The sequence below is a fragment of the Cervus elaphus genome, chromosome 11 (assembly GCF_910594005.1).
Source record: "Cervus elaphus chromosome 11, mCerEla1.1, whole genome shotgun sequence".
Classification (NCBI taxonomy): Eukaryota; Metazoa; Chordata; class Mammalia; order Artiodactyla; family Cervidae; genus Cervus; species Cervus elaphus.
In genome coordinates, this window is record NC_057825.1 from 58449601 (window position 1) to 58461901 (window position 12301).

At 42.8% G+C, this 12301-nt stretch overlaps 1 protein-coding gene across 4 annotated transcripts in view; it reads right to left on the reverse strand.

Moving 5' to 3' along the window:
* CHCHD5 (coiled-coil-helix-coiled-coil-helix domain containing 5) overlaps window positions 1-12301 on the reverse strand; it is a 66795-nt gene that overhangs the window by 42587 nt on the left and 11907 nt on the right. The gene's annotated exons all lie outside the window — the stretch shown is intronic.

Here is a 12301-nt window from a genome sequence, read left to right on the forward strand (position 1 = left end):
CATGTTGTGAGACATGGCCAAAAATAAAATATAATAGAACAAACAGATGCACAGTCTATGTCCAACTTAAGAACTGGAAAGAATAAGCTATATCTCTATGATTTTGAGCAATTAGATTGTTATCAATTGGATTGTATTTTAAATCACTAAATTGTATCTCAAAATCTTTTTGTTTTTAAATCCATCTTTTGGGACTGTATATGAAAACAAGAGGATGACAACATGGCCTGAATGACTGTTACCAAAAAGTTCTTCTCCAAAACCTTATTTTCTTTCTCCAAATCTTGTTACACTTTCAGTTCAGTTGCTCAGTCATGTCCGACTTTTTGCGACCCCATGAACCGCAGCACGCCAGGCCTCCCTGTCATCCATCACCAACTCCCGGAGTCCATCCAAACCCATGTCCATTCAGTCAGTGATGCCATGCAACCATCTCATCCTCTGTCATCCTCTTCTCCTCCTGCCCTCAATCTTTCCCAGCATCAGGGTCTTTTCAAATGAGTCAGCTCTTCGCATCAGGTGGCCAAAGTATTGGAGTTTCAGCTTCAACATCAGTCCTTCCAATGAACACCCAAGACTGATCTCCTTTAGGATGGACTGGTTGGATCTCCCTGCAGTCCAAGGGATTCTCAAGAGTCTTCTCCAACACCACAGTTCAAAAGCATTAATACTTTGGCGCTCAGCTTTCTTTATAGTCCAAATCTCACATTCATACATGACTACTGGAAAAACCATAGCTTTAACCAAATGAACCTTTGTCAGCAAAGTAATGTCTCTGCTTTTTAATATGCTGTCTAGGTTGGTCATAACTTTCTTTCCAAGGAGTAAGCGTCTTTTAATTTCATGGCTGCAGTCACCATCTGTAGTGATTTTGGAGCCCAAAAAAATAAAGTCAGCCACTGTTTCCCCATCTATCTGTCATGAAGTGATGGGACCGGATGCCATGATCTTAGTTTTCTGAATGTTGAGCTTTAAGCCAACTTTTTCACTTTCCTCTTTCACTTTCATCAAGACGCTCTTTAGTTCTTCTTCACTTTCTGCCATAAGGGTGGTGTCATCTGCATATCTGAGGTTAGTGATATTTCTCCCAGCAATCTTTGATTCCAGCTTGTGTTTCATCCAGCCCAGCATTTCTCATGATATACTCTGCGTATAAGTTAAATAAGCAGGGTGACAATATACAGCCTTGACATACTCCTTTTCCTATTTGCAACCAGTCTGTTGTTCCATGTCCAGTTCTAACTGTTGCTTCCTGACTTGCATACAGGTTTCTCAAGAGGCAGGTCAGGTGGTCTGGTATTCCCATCTCTTTCAGAATTTTCCACAGTTTGTTGTGATCCACACCATCAGAGATTTTGACATAGTCAATAAAGCAGAAATAGATGTTTTTCTAGAACTCTCTTGCTTTTTCCATGATCCAACGGATGTTGGCAATTTGATCTCTGGTTCCTCTGCCTTTTCTAAAACCAGCTTGAACAGCAGGAAGTTCATGGTTCACATATTGCTGAAGCCTGGCTTGGAGAATTTTGAGCATTACTTTACTAGCATGTGAGATGAGTGCAATTCTGTGGTAGTTTGAGCATTCTTTGGCATTGCCTTCCTTTGGGATTGGAATGAAAACTGACCATTTCCAGTCCTATGGCCACTGCTGAGTTTTCCAAATTTGCTGACATATTGAGTGCAGCACTTTCTTAACATCATCTTTTAGGATTTCAAATAGCTCAAATGGAATTCCATCATCTTCACTAGCTTTGTTCATAGTAATGCTTCCTAAGGCCCACTTGACTTCACATTCCAGGATGTCTGGCTCTAGGTGAGTGATCACACCATCGTGATTATCTGGGTCGTGAAGATCTTTTTTGTATAGTTCTTCTGTGTATTCTTGCCACCTCTTCTTAATATCTTCTGCTTCAGTTAGGTCCATACCATTTCAGCCCTTTACTGAGCCCATCGTTGCAGGAAATGTTCCCTTGGTATCTCTAATTTTCTTGAAGAGATCTCTAGTCTTTCCCATTCTATTGTTTTCCTCTATTTCTTTGCACTGATCACTGAGGAAGGCCTTCTTATCTCTCCTTGCTATTCTTTGGAACTCTGCATTCAAATGGGTATATCTTTCCTTTTCTCCTTTGCTTTTGGCTTCTCTTCTTTTCACAGCTATTTGTAAGGCCTCCTCAGACAGCCATTTTGCTGTTTTGCATTTCTTTTTCTTGGGGATGGTCTTGCTCCCTGTCTTCTGTACAATGTCATGAACCTCTGTCCATAGTTCATCAGGCACTCTGTCTATCAGATCTAGTCCCTTAAATCTATTTCTCACTTCCACTGTATAATCATAAGGGATTTGATTTAGGTCATACCTGAATGGTCTAGTGGTTTTTCCCCACTTTCTTCAATTTAAGCCTGAATTTGGCAATAGCAAGTTCATGATCTGAGCCACAGTCCACTCCTGATCTTGTTTTTGCTGACTGTATGGAGCTTCTCCATCTTTGGCTGCAAAGAATATAATCAACCTGATTTCTGTGTTGGCCACCTGGTGATGTCCATGTGTAAGGTCTTCTTACACTTTACATGTTTATTAATTTTCCTCCAATTTTTTTATTTTAGAAAACTTCAAATCTACAAAATGTTGCAAACATAACACAATATACCCTTTACTTTGATTTATTGTTAGCCTTATTATACGTTTTCTCTATAGATACCTAGATATGTGTGTGTGTGTGTGTATGTGTGTGTGTGTGTGTGTGTGAGAGTCACTCAGTCATGTCCGACTCTTTGCAATTCCTTGGGCTGTAGCCCACCAGGCTTCTCTGTCCATGGAATTCTTCAGGCAAGAATACTGGAGTGGGGTTTCATTTCCTTCTCCAGGGGCTCTTCACAACCCAGGTATCAAACCCTGGTCTCCTGCATTGCAGGCAGGTTCTTTACTGTCCAAGCTACCAGGGAAGCCCGTTGATTACATATAGTATGCAGATATACATTATATATGTATAAATAGATGTGAATGATAAATATAGGCATATATGTATACACCTATATTTATAGGTATATAGACATATACACTGACACTTTTTCTGAATTATTTGAGAATAAGTTACATTTCTTATTGGAATTCATCCCGAGACACTTCAATGTGTTTCTCCTAAATAATTCTTATATATTATATATCATAATTCTCATAAATTAAGCAACTATTTTTTTGCCAAGCCATGTGTCATACGGAATCCTAGTTCCCTGATAAGAGATGGAACCTAGGCCCTTGGCAGTGAGAGCTTGGAGTCCTAACCACTGGACTACAGGGAAATTCCCTATAATTCTCATATATTAACTCAGTATCATCATCAAATCCAAGACATTTAACATTTATTATTTAATATACAGGAGTCTCAGTGGTAAAGAATCTGCTTGCCAATGCAGGAGACAAAGGAGCCCTGGGTTCTATCCCTGGGTCAGGAAGATCCCCTGGAAGAGGAAATGGCAACCCACTCCAACATTCTTGCCTGGGAAATCCCACGGACAGAGAAGTCTGGTGGGCTACAGTCCAAGGAGTCACAAAGAGTCGGACAAGACTGAGCGACTGAGCACGCACACATGCAGTCTATGTTAAAATATTCCAAGTCATGCCAATATTGTAATGGCTTGGAGATGATCCAGCAATGTGTCTTTTGCACCAGTCGCTGAACTTTTTCTGTCTTTCATGACACTGGCATTTTTGAAGAGTCTGAAATGGTTGTTTTGCAGATGCTCCATGTGGATCTGTCCGAGGTTCCCTCTTTCAAGCAGGGTCATGAGTGAGAGGCTTATGGTACTGCTGTGGAAACACAGTTGTGGAACCTGGACTCTGAGGAGTGTGGGGACAGAGCAGACTCTCTAAGGGACTCTGGGCTTAGCTCAGGTATGAATAATGAAATGAAATTAACTAAACACACTGGCCATCGGGAGAAAGATTGCTCCACATCTAGGTACAATGATATGGCCTCTAGAAAGAGCAAGGGGGCCAAAGGAAATGACAGGCTGGGGAAGATGATGCCTTTAGTTCTGGATGGTGGGTGTTCCCTTTGAAAAATCTGAAGAGAAGTCCATATAGTTCGGGACTTCCCTAGTGGCACAGTGGATGAGAATTCACCTACCAATGCAGGGGACATGGGTTTGATCCCTGGTCCGGGAAGATTCCACATGGTGTGGAGCAACTAAGTCCATGCGCCACAACTACCAAGCCTGTGCTCTAAGGCCCACGAGCCGCAACTACTGAGCTTGCACACCTAGAACCTGTGCTTCACAACAAGGGAAGCCACTGCAATGAGATGCCCAAGTACTGCAACAAAGAGTAGCCCCAGCTTGCCGAAACTAAACAAAGCCCGTGTGCAACATCAAAGGCTCAGTAGCAGTGAAAAATAAATTAATTTTTAAAAAAAAATTCAGGTAGTTGGGGGAAGCCTGTGGCAGAGATCTGGGCTCAAGGAAACCACCTGTGACCTAATGAATTGTTTGAAATTTTCCATAACAAATTACATCCTTGCAGAGAGTACGGGATAAAAGAGGCCTGGTTTAAGCCTAGAAGAATATCACCAGGGGTGGGAGCAGGTGAAGGGATGGCCAGAGAGGCAGGAGGAGGCCTGAGGAAGAAGTAAAGAAAGACATGGGTATACGAATTTCAGGGAATGAGGAGCAAGGTTAAAGGTTAACTCTGACACTTGTTAAAATGGTAAAAAAAAAAAAAAAATAAAAGACTTTCCCAGGGACTATTGCAACAGGAGTATTGCAATAGGGGAGCGATATCTGACTCAACTCTGAACACACCAGGACAAGGGGGATTTATAGCCAAAAGGCAGCTTGAAGGGCTCAGTGGATAGAAAATGACCGAGAGGAGACTTCAAAGGATTCCTGGTAAACTGACAGCAGAATCCTTGCTGTTAAGGCAGGTGAAGGACATACATATCAAAGGTGGGGGATGAGGAAGTTGATCACTTGTCAAAAGTGAGGGCTCAGTGCAGTGCTCAGTTACATCGGACTCTTTGCGACCCTACAGATTGTAGCCCGCCAGGCTCCTTTGTCCATGGGATTTAACAGGCGAGAATACTGGAGTATACCATTCTCTTCTCCAGGGGATCTTCCCAACCCCGGGATCGAATCTGAGTCTCTTGAGTCTCCTGCATTGGTAGGCAGATTCTTTACCACTAGCACCACCTGAGGGAATTCTCCCTAAATTAATTCAGAGGATTTTTTGCTAAGACTAGGCAAAGCAGGATGGCAGCCAAGGTTAAGACTTAGTCAAGAGAAGGCCTGGGAGAAACTGACTCAACTTTTGTTTTGTTTAACTTGGTAATCATTCCATTATGAGTATCTAAATGTGTGTGTGTATGCTCAGTTGTGTCTGACTCCTTGAGACCTCATGGACTGTAGCCCGCCAGGCTCCTCTGTCCATGGGATTTTCCAGGCAAGAATAATTGGAGTAGGTTGCCATTTCCTTCTCCAGGGGATCTTCCCCACCCAGGGATCAAACCTGGGTCTCCCACTTTGCAGGCTCAGACAGTAAAGAATCTGAGCACACACACACACATTTAGATACTCATAATGGAATGATTACCAAGTTAAATTTTTAGGTGGAAAAAGATGTAGAGGTTAACATCCTAAGTGAGGTAAATCGACAGAGAAAGACAAAATATCACATATCACTTACATGTAGATCTTAAAAAGTGATACAAATAAACTTATTTACAAAACAGAAATAGACTCAGAAAACAGATTTATGGTTACCAAAGGGAAAAGTGGGGGAGAGGGAGGGATAAATTACAGGTTTGGTATTAACATACACACACTACTATATATAAAATACATAAACAACAAGGACCTACTGTGTAGTACTGGGAACTATATTCAGTAACTTGTGATAACCTGAGACAGAAAAGAATCTGAAATATTCTCATATAATTGAATCATTTTGCTGTATTCCTGAAAATAATACAACATTGTAAATCAAGTATACTTCAATAAAAATTATTTATTTTGAAAAAAATGTATACTATTAATAAGTTAGCATTTGCATAAAAAGAAAGAAGATCAAAATACACATACAAGGACTTCCCTGGTGGTCCAGTGACTAAGACTCCAACCTTTCAATGCAGGGGGACCAGGTTTGATTCCTAGTCACGGAACTAGATCCCAAATACCGCAACTAAGACCCAACACAGCCAAACAAATATTTTTTAAAAATACACATACATACATGTGGGAATGTGCATTTACTGGTGTATACATAAGATGATTCTTTAAAGATACACAAGAAACTGGTAGCATAGGTTTCCTCTAAGGAAATGAACTTGATGAAGCAAGGGTGAAAGGGAGATTTTTCAATAGACAGCTTTCTCTACCTTTCAAGTTTTTGTATTATGTGTATTTAAAATTAATGTGTAAACAAATACTTATTGAGATCACACTATAATTATAGTACAATTTGCATTTTATTGGACATCTGTTCAGATGACCATATAAGGAGTCTCCTTTTTTATTTATTAATTTATTTTTGGTCATGCTACATGGCATGTGGGATGTGAGTTCCCTGACCATGGATGGAACCTGTGCTCCCTGCAATGGAAGTGCAGAGTCTTAACCACTGGACCACTGGGGAAGTCCCTGTCTTTGTTTTTAAATTATGTGCATCCCATTTTTTGTCCAATGTTTTCAAGTTTTTATAATTGTGAATTAGATTTCAGGATGTGTTCTTGTACATTCACATGTGCACACTCACGATTTTTTTTTTCCCCCCCTGTTTGGCTGTACTGCATCGCATGTGGGATCTTAGTTCTCTGACCAGGGACTGAACTCACATCTCCTGCATTGGAAGCACAGAGTCTTAACCACTGGACCACCAGGTAAGTCTGTGTATACTCAAGATTCTGTAGCATAAATGCTTACAAATGGAACAAGATACTTCCACACTGTCTTCCAGAAAGACTGTTCCAGGCCACACACCTCTCCCTTCCACACCAGTGTGTTCCTAGTACTGTACCTATTCTATAGCCCTGTGCATAGTCCACAAATTGTGCAGGGTACCTTTGTGGCAAAGACAATACTGAGTGCTCACTTGCTTTGCCTCCAGGACACACAAGTAGGCTGTTTCCCTACATCCCTTGCCATGAGGTGAGGCTGAGTCCTGGTTAGTGGCAGTAAAGATATACAGCAGGACTTGCACAACTGGCTTCTAAAAACCCTCCCCGTGATCAAGTTTCTCTCTCCTTCTTCCTCCATCTGCTTGACCTGTGCAGAAGTTCAAATGAGGAGCTCTCCAAGCCCTAGAGCATTAGGTTGAGCAGAGGAATAAACTTTAACCAGGGGACTTCCCTGGTGGTCCAGCAGTTAAGCCTCCACACTTCCAATCAGGAGTCCCAGGTGGGATCCCTGGTCAGGGAACTAGATCCCATATGCCACAACTAAAAGTTCACATATCACAACAAAGAATGCTGCAACTAAGACCCAGTGGAGCCAAACAAATAAATAAAAATGATCATTTAAAAAGGGATTATGGATACGTTAATGTTTAAGAACTTAACCATCTCTCGTTGTTGTCCCCTCCCCTCTCTCTTCCCTGGGAATTGATCCCATGTCCTGGACCTGGTACCAAGTCTTTGCTCAAATGTCAACTTCTCAGAGGGTATTCCCCACCACCTGACCTAGCATAGCCTCCTGCCCCCTGCCCTACATATCTGAGCAACTTTGAGGGACATGGCTGTCTTCCGAGGTAAGCTGATAATTGTACTTCCAATGACCCTTCTTCCCTAGATGATGGTGCAACCTTGAAAAACTGGCTGGAGCCATGTAGGGCAGAGGTGAGGGAGAACAGTGGTCAAACACTGGGCCCTGAGACCTCAGGTCACCACTCCACCACCTCTGGGGCCCTGTACCTTACCAGGACAACGCTGGCCACATTTCTCAGGCTAAAGTCCTTAGAGAAGTCTCTGAAGCCCTGCACCATCTGGGCATACTATTCCTGAACAAAGGAGGTGATCAAAGTGTGGTAATCACCTCCTTCATTCATTCTAAAATACTTATTGAGGGACTTCCCTGATGGTCCAGTGGTTAGGGCTCCAAGCTTCCACAGGAGAGGTCACCAGTTCCATATCAGTCAGGGCATGCGGACTCCACAGGCCTTGCCAGTGTGGCCAAAAATAAAATTAAATTAAATCAAAAAATAAAATATTTGGGCTTTTCTGGTGGTCCAGTGCTTAAAAATCTACCTGCAATGCAGGGGACACAGGTTTGATTCCTGGTCTGAGAAGATCCCACATGCCGCAGGGCAACTAAGTCCATGCACTGCAACTGCTGAGCCTATGTGCTGCACTTACTGAAGCCTGAGTGCCTAGAGCCTGTGCTCCACAACAAGAGAAGTCACTGCAATGAGCAGCCAGAGCACTGCAACTAGAGAGTAGCCCCTGCTCTCAGCAACTAGAGAAAGCCTCTTGCAGCAACAAAGATCCAGCACAGCTAATAACAAATAAATCTTCAAAAAAAAAAAAAACCGAAAAGTCTACTGAGCACCTACCAGACATTATTCTTAAGCCTTTCGATACACCAGTGAACAGATAAGACAGAGAATAAGCAATAACACTAATAAGTAAAGTAGGTGAAGAGGTAACAGGGCTTCTCCATTGGCTCAGCAGTAAAGAATTTGTCTGCTACACAGGAGACTCAAGAGATGTGAGTTCAATCCCTGGGTTGGGAAGATCGCTTGGAGGAGGAAATGGCAAACCACTCCAGTATTCTTGCCTGGGAAATCCCATGGACAGATTGAAGCAACTGAGCACGCGCACACTCATGCACAAACACACGAAGAGGTGATAAAGGGAAAAGAGCTGGTTATCTGAAGCGCGAGGCAAGAAGTAGGTGTCCATGCCAAGTAGGGTGGTAAGAAGGTGACGTTTGAGAAGAGACTTAGAGGTGACAGTCCTGTGTTTCTCTGTGAGAAGAAGGTTCCCAGCAAAACAACGAAGTAAAGGCCCTGAGGCAGGGCCACGCCTGGAGCGGTCCAAGAGCAGGAAAGAGACCTTGTGGCTGGGAACTTGGCAGGAAATGAGGTCAGAAGGAGTGAGTGAGAAGGGTGCCCAGATGGCCCAGGGCTTTGGAGGCTGCTCTGCGGATTTTGGCTTTTGCTCTGACATGATGTACATTTGCAGTTTTAGGTGGAGAGGTGACAGATATTCTAACTTACATGTTTAAACAATCCCCTTTGGGGACTTCTCTGGCAATCCAGTGGTTAAGACTCCCAATGCAGGGGCCACAGGTTGGGTCCCTGGTTGGGGGAATAAGACCCTGCATGCCACACAACACAGCCAAAAAATGTAAAAAATAAAAGGATCCCTCTGGTCATTGTATTAAGTACACACTCAGGGTGGGAGGAAGGAGAAACTGGGATAGAAGGGACACAGAAATCCAGCTTTGAGGGATGGTGGCTCTGCTGGATTTGGGAACAGGAGATGCTGAGAGGTAATGGGATTGTGGATATATTTTGAGGGAGTCAACAGGATTTCCAAACACACTGGATACTGGGTGTGAGAGAAAAGGAGGGTCAAGGAGGCTCCCAAGGCCTTTGACCTGAGCAGCTGAAAGAATGGATCTGCCTGATTTAGAAAAGCAGGAGTGGAGCAGTTTTAGGAGCAGAATCAAAGGCTCAGCTCTGCACACTGTAATCCTGAGATGTTTCAGGACATAAAATGAAAACGTGGGTAGGCAATAGATATGCAAGTCTGGAGTTTGGGAGAGAAGCCTGAATGGAGATTAAATGTCACAAGTTGACCACCTGCTATTGTTTGGTTTGGCTATATTCCTTGGGGAATCTTAGTTAGATATTCAGGGATTGAACTCATGCCCCTTAAAGTGGAAGCACGAAGACCTAACCACTGGACCACGACCGAATTCCCTGCCACTGTTGCTGTTGCTATTTCTCCCCCAATCTATAATTTGCAACTCAGAGTAATGAATCCTCCTTCGCTGCCTCACTCTGACTAATGCAGCTTAAACGTGTAACTTCAGTACACTGCACTTGTATGTGAACAGTCTGTCTTTGCAGATTAACTGTTGTGCTTTGCACTGGGACAGTGATGGTTTAATTTTTAACATTGTGAATATAGTGACTTTGTTTCCTAGGAGTCAGGACAATGAAAATGAGAATGATTATAATACCAATGCCATGGACTTCCCTGGTGGTCCAGTGTTTAAGACTCCTCTCTTCCATTGCAGCGGAGAAGGCAATGGCATCCCACTCCAGTACTCTTGCCTGGAAAATCCCATGGGCAGAGGAGCCTGGTAGGCTACAGTCCATGGGGTCGCTGAGTCGGACATGGCTGAGCAATTTCACTTTCACTTTTCACTTTCATGAATTAGAGAAGGAAATGACAACCCCCTCTAGTGTTCTTGCCTGGAGAATCCCAGGGACGGCGGAGCCTGGCAGGCTGCCGTTTATGGGTCACACAGAGTTGGACACGACTGACGCGACTTAGCAGCAGCAGCTTCCATTGCAGGGGGCTCAATCCCTGATCCAGGAACTAAGATCCCACGTGCTGCACAGCATGGACCAAAAAAACACAATGCAGCACGATCCAGACAGCACATAAAATACAGACTAAATGTTTATGTGGGCTTCTGAGGTGGCTCAGTGGTAAAGAATTCACCTACCAATGCAGGAGACACAGGTTTGATCTCTGGTTCGGGAAGATTCTCTCGAGAAGGAAATGGCAACCCATTTCAGTATTCTTGCCTGGGAAATCCCATGGACAGAGGAGCCTGGGGGGCTACAGTCCATAGGGTCACAAAGAGTCAGACATGACTAAGCACGATGCACAAATGGAAGGACACTTATAACTGAATAGGAAAGTAAGTAATCAAAATAGATCAGACTGTACACTGTACAGGAAAGAATTTGGGATTGCACATGGTGGAAAAGAGTATCTGAAAGCACATGTGGAAACTGAAACTCACAAGTTCAGGATGAGATAGGCAAGTCCTTCTAAATCTAGCAAAAGTGTGTTTGTTTTTCTCCCCAAAAGACACCAAAACTCAGCTGAAAACAGCAGCCACTGAATTGACACGAACAAGCACAATTAGTGCATTGTTCCCTTGGCTGTTCTATGAAACTGAGCAGACTTACATTTCCTCATTCAGATACTGCAACTAAAATATCTTGTGGGCGAACAAAAGGGGAAATGCTAGAGCATAACAGATGTGTTGGATCCTTACAGTGCAAACTGACTCCAGCAGCTCTCCCCAATGATCCCACATTGCATACAGACTCGGCCAAGGCATGGCAGCCACAGCAAATGTTCCCCTAGTGATTAGATTTTTTGATTTGAAAACTAGAGTTTCAAATCATCTCTTTAATTTCTACCAAGGTTGCCTTGAAATTGCAGAAGACAAAAGACTGCTAATCTCTTATTCAAATACAAACTGGTGGTGGTGGTTTGGTTGCTAAGTCGTGTCCAGCTCTTGTGACCCCACAGACTATAGCTCACTAGGCTCCTCTGCCCATGGGATTCTCCAGGCAAGAATACTGGAGTGGGTTGCCATTTCCTTCTTCAGGGGATCTTCCCGATGCAGGGATCGAACCCGGTTTCCTGCATTGCAGGTGGATTCTTTACCAATTGAGCTACCAAGACTTCATTTATTTGCATATTTGGCAGAAAGTGCAATTATAAATTTTGGCAAATCCCATTCAGTGTATACACTCCTTACCAAAGAAAATGAAAAGATGTTAACTTGCTAAGTGTCCTGGACATATTTTGCTAAAAAGAGATGTGATTTACTTCCCTGTGATATAGAGGCTTTCATAATGCACATTTTTGTCATTTTGCCACTTCCTCAAAATGTTAAGAATTAAATGAGATTTTTTTCCCTTACTTTTCTATTACATAAAATTCACTTTGCCTCAAAACTCTACTCTCAGCAGGCCCACATCACACTGATTCCTCGTGTCAGGTCAATGTGATGACATCAAGCTAAACATTCTCTCAACAAAAGCTTTGAAAATGGAATCTTGAGGATTCTGTTTTACCAATAAGTGAAAGAACACAAGACACCCTAAAGACTGCAGGCAGTTTACGGAATTATTACTGGAAAAGGAAACAGAAAAAGCAAAACTATTAAATACTGTATCATCAGACAGGAAGAAATATGTCATTGTTATTTTTATTCTGTATAGGTTATACATCTACTTAAAAAAAATATTTAGTTTTGGCTGCGCTGGGTCTTTGCTACTGCACATGGGGGCTACTCTTTGTTGCTGTGCCATGGCTTCTCTTATTTTGGGGCACAGGGGCTT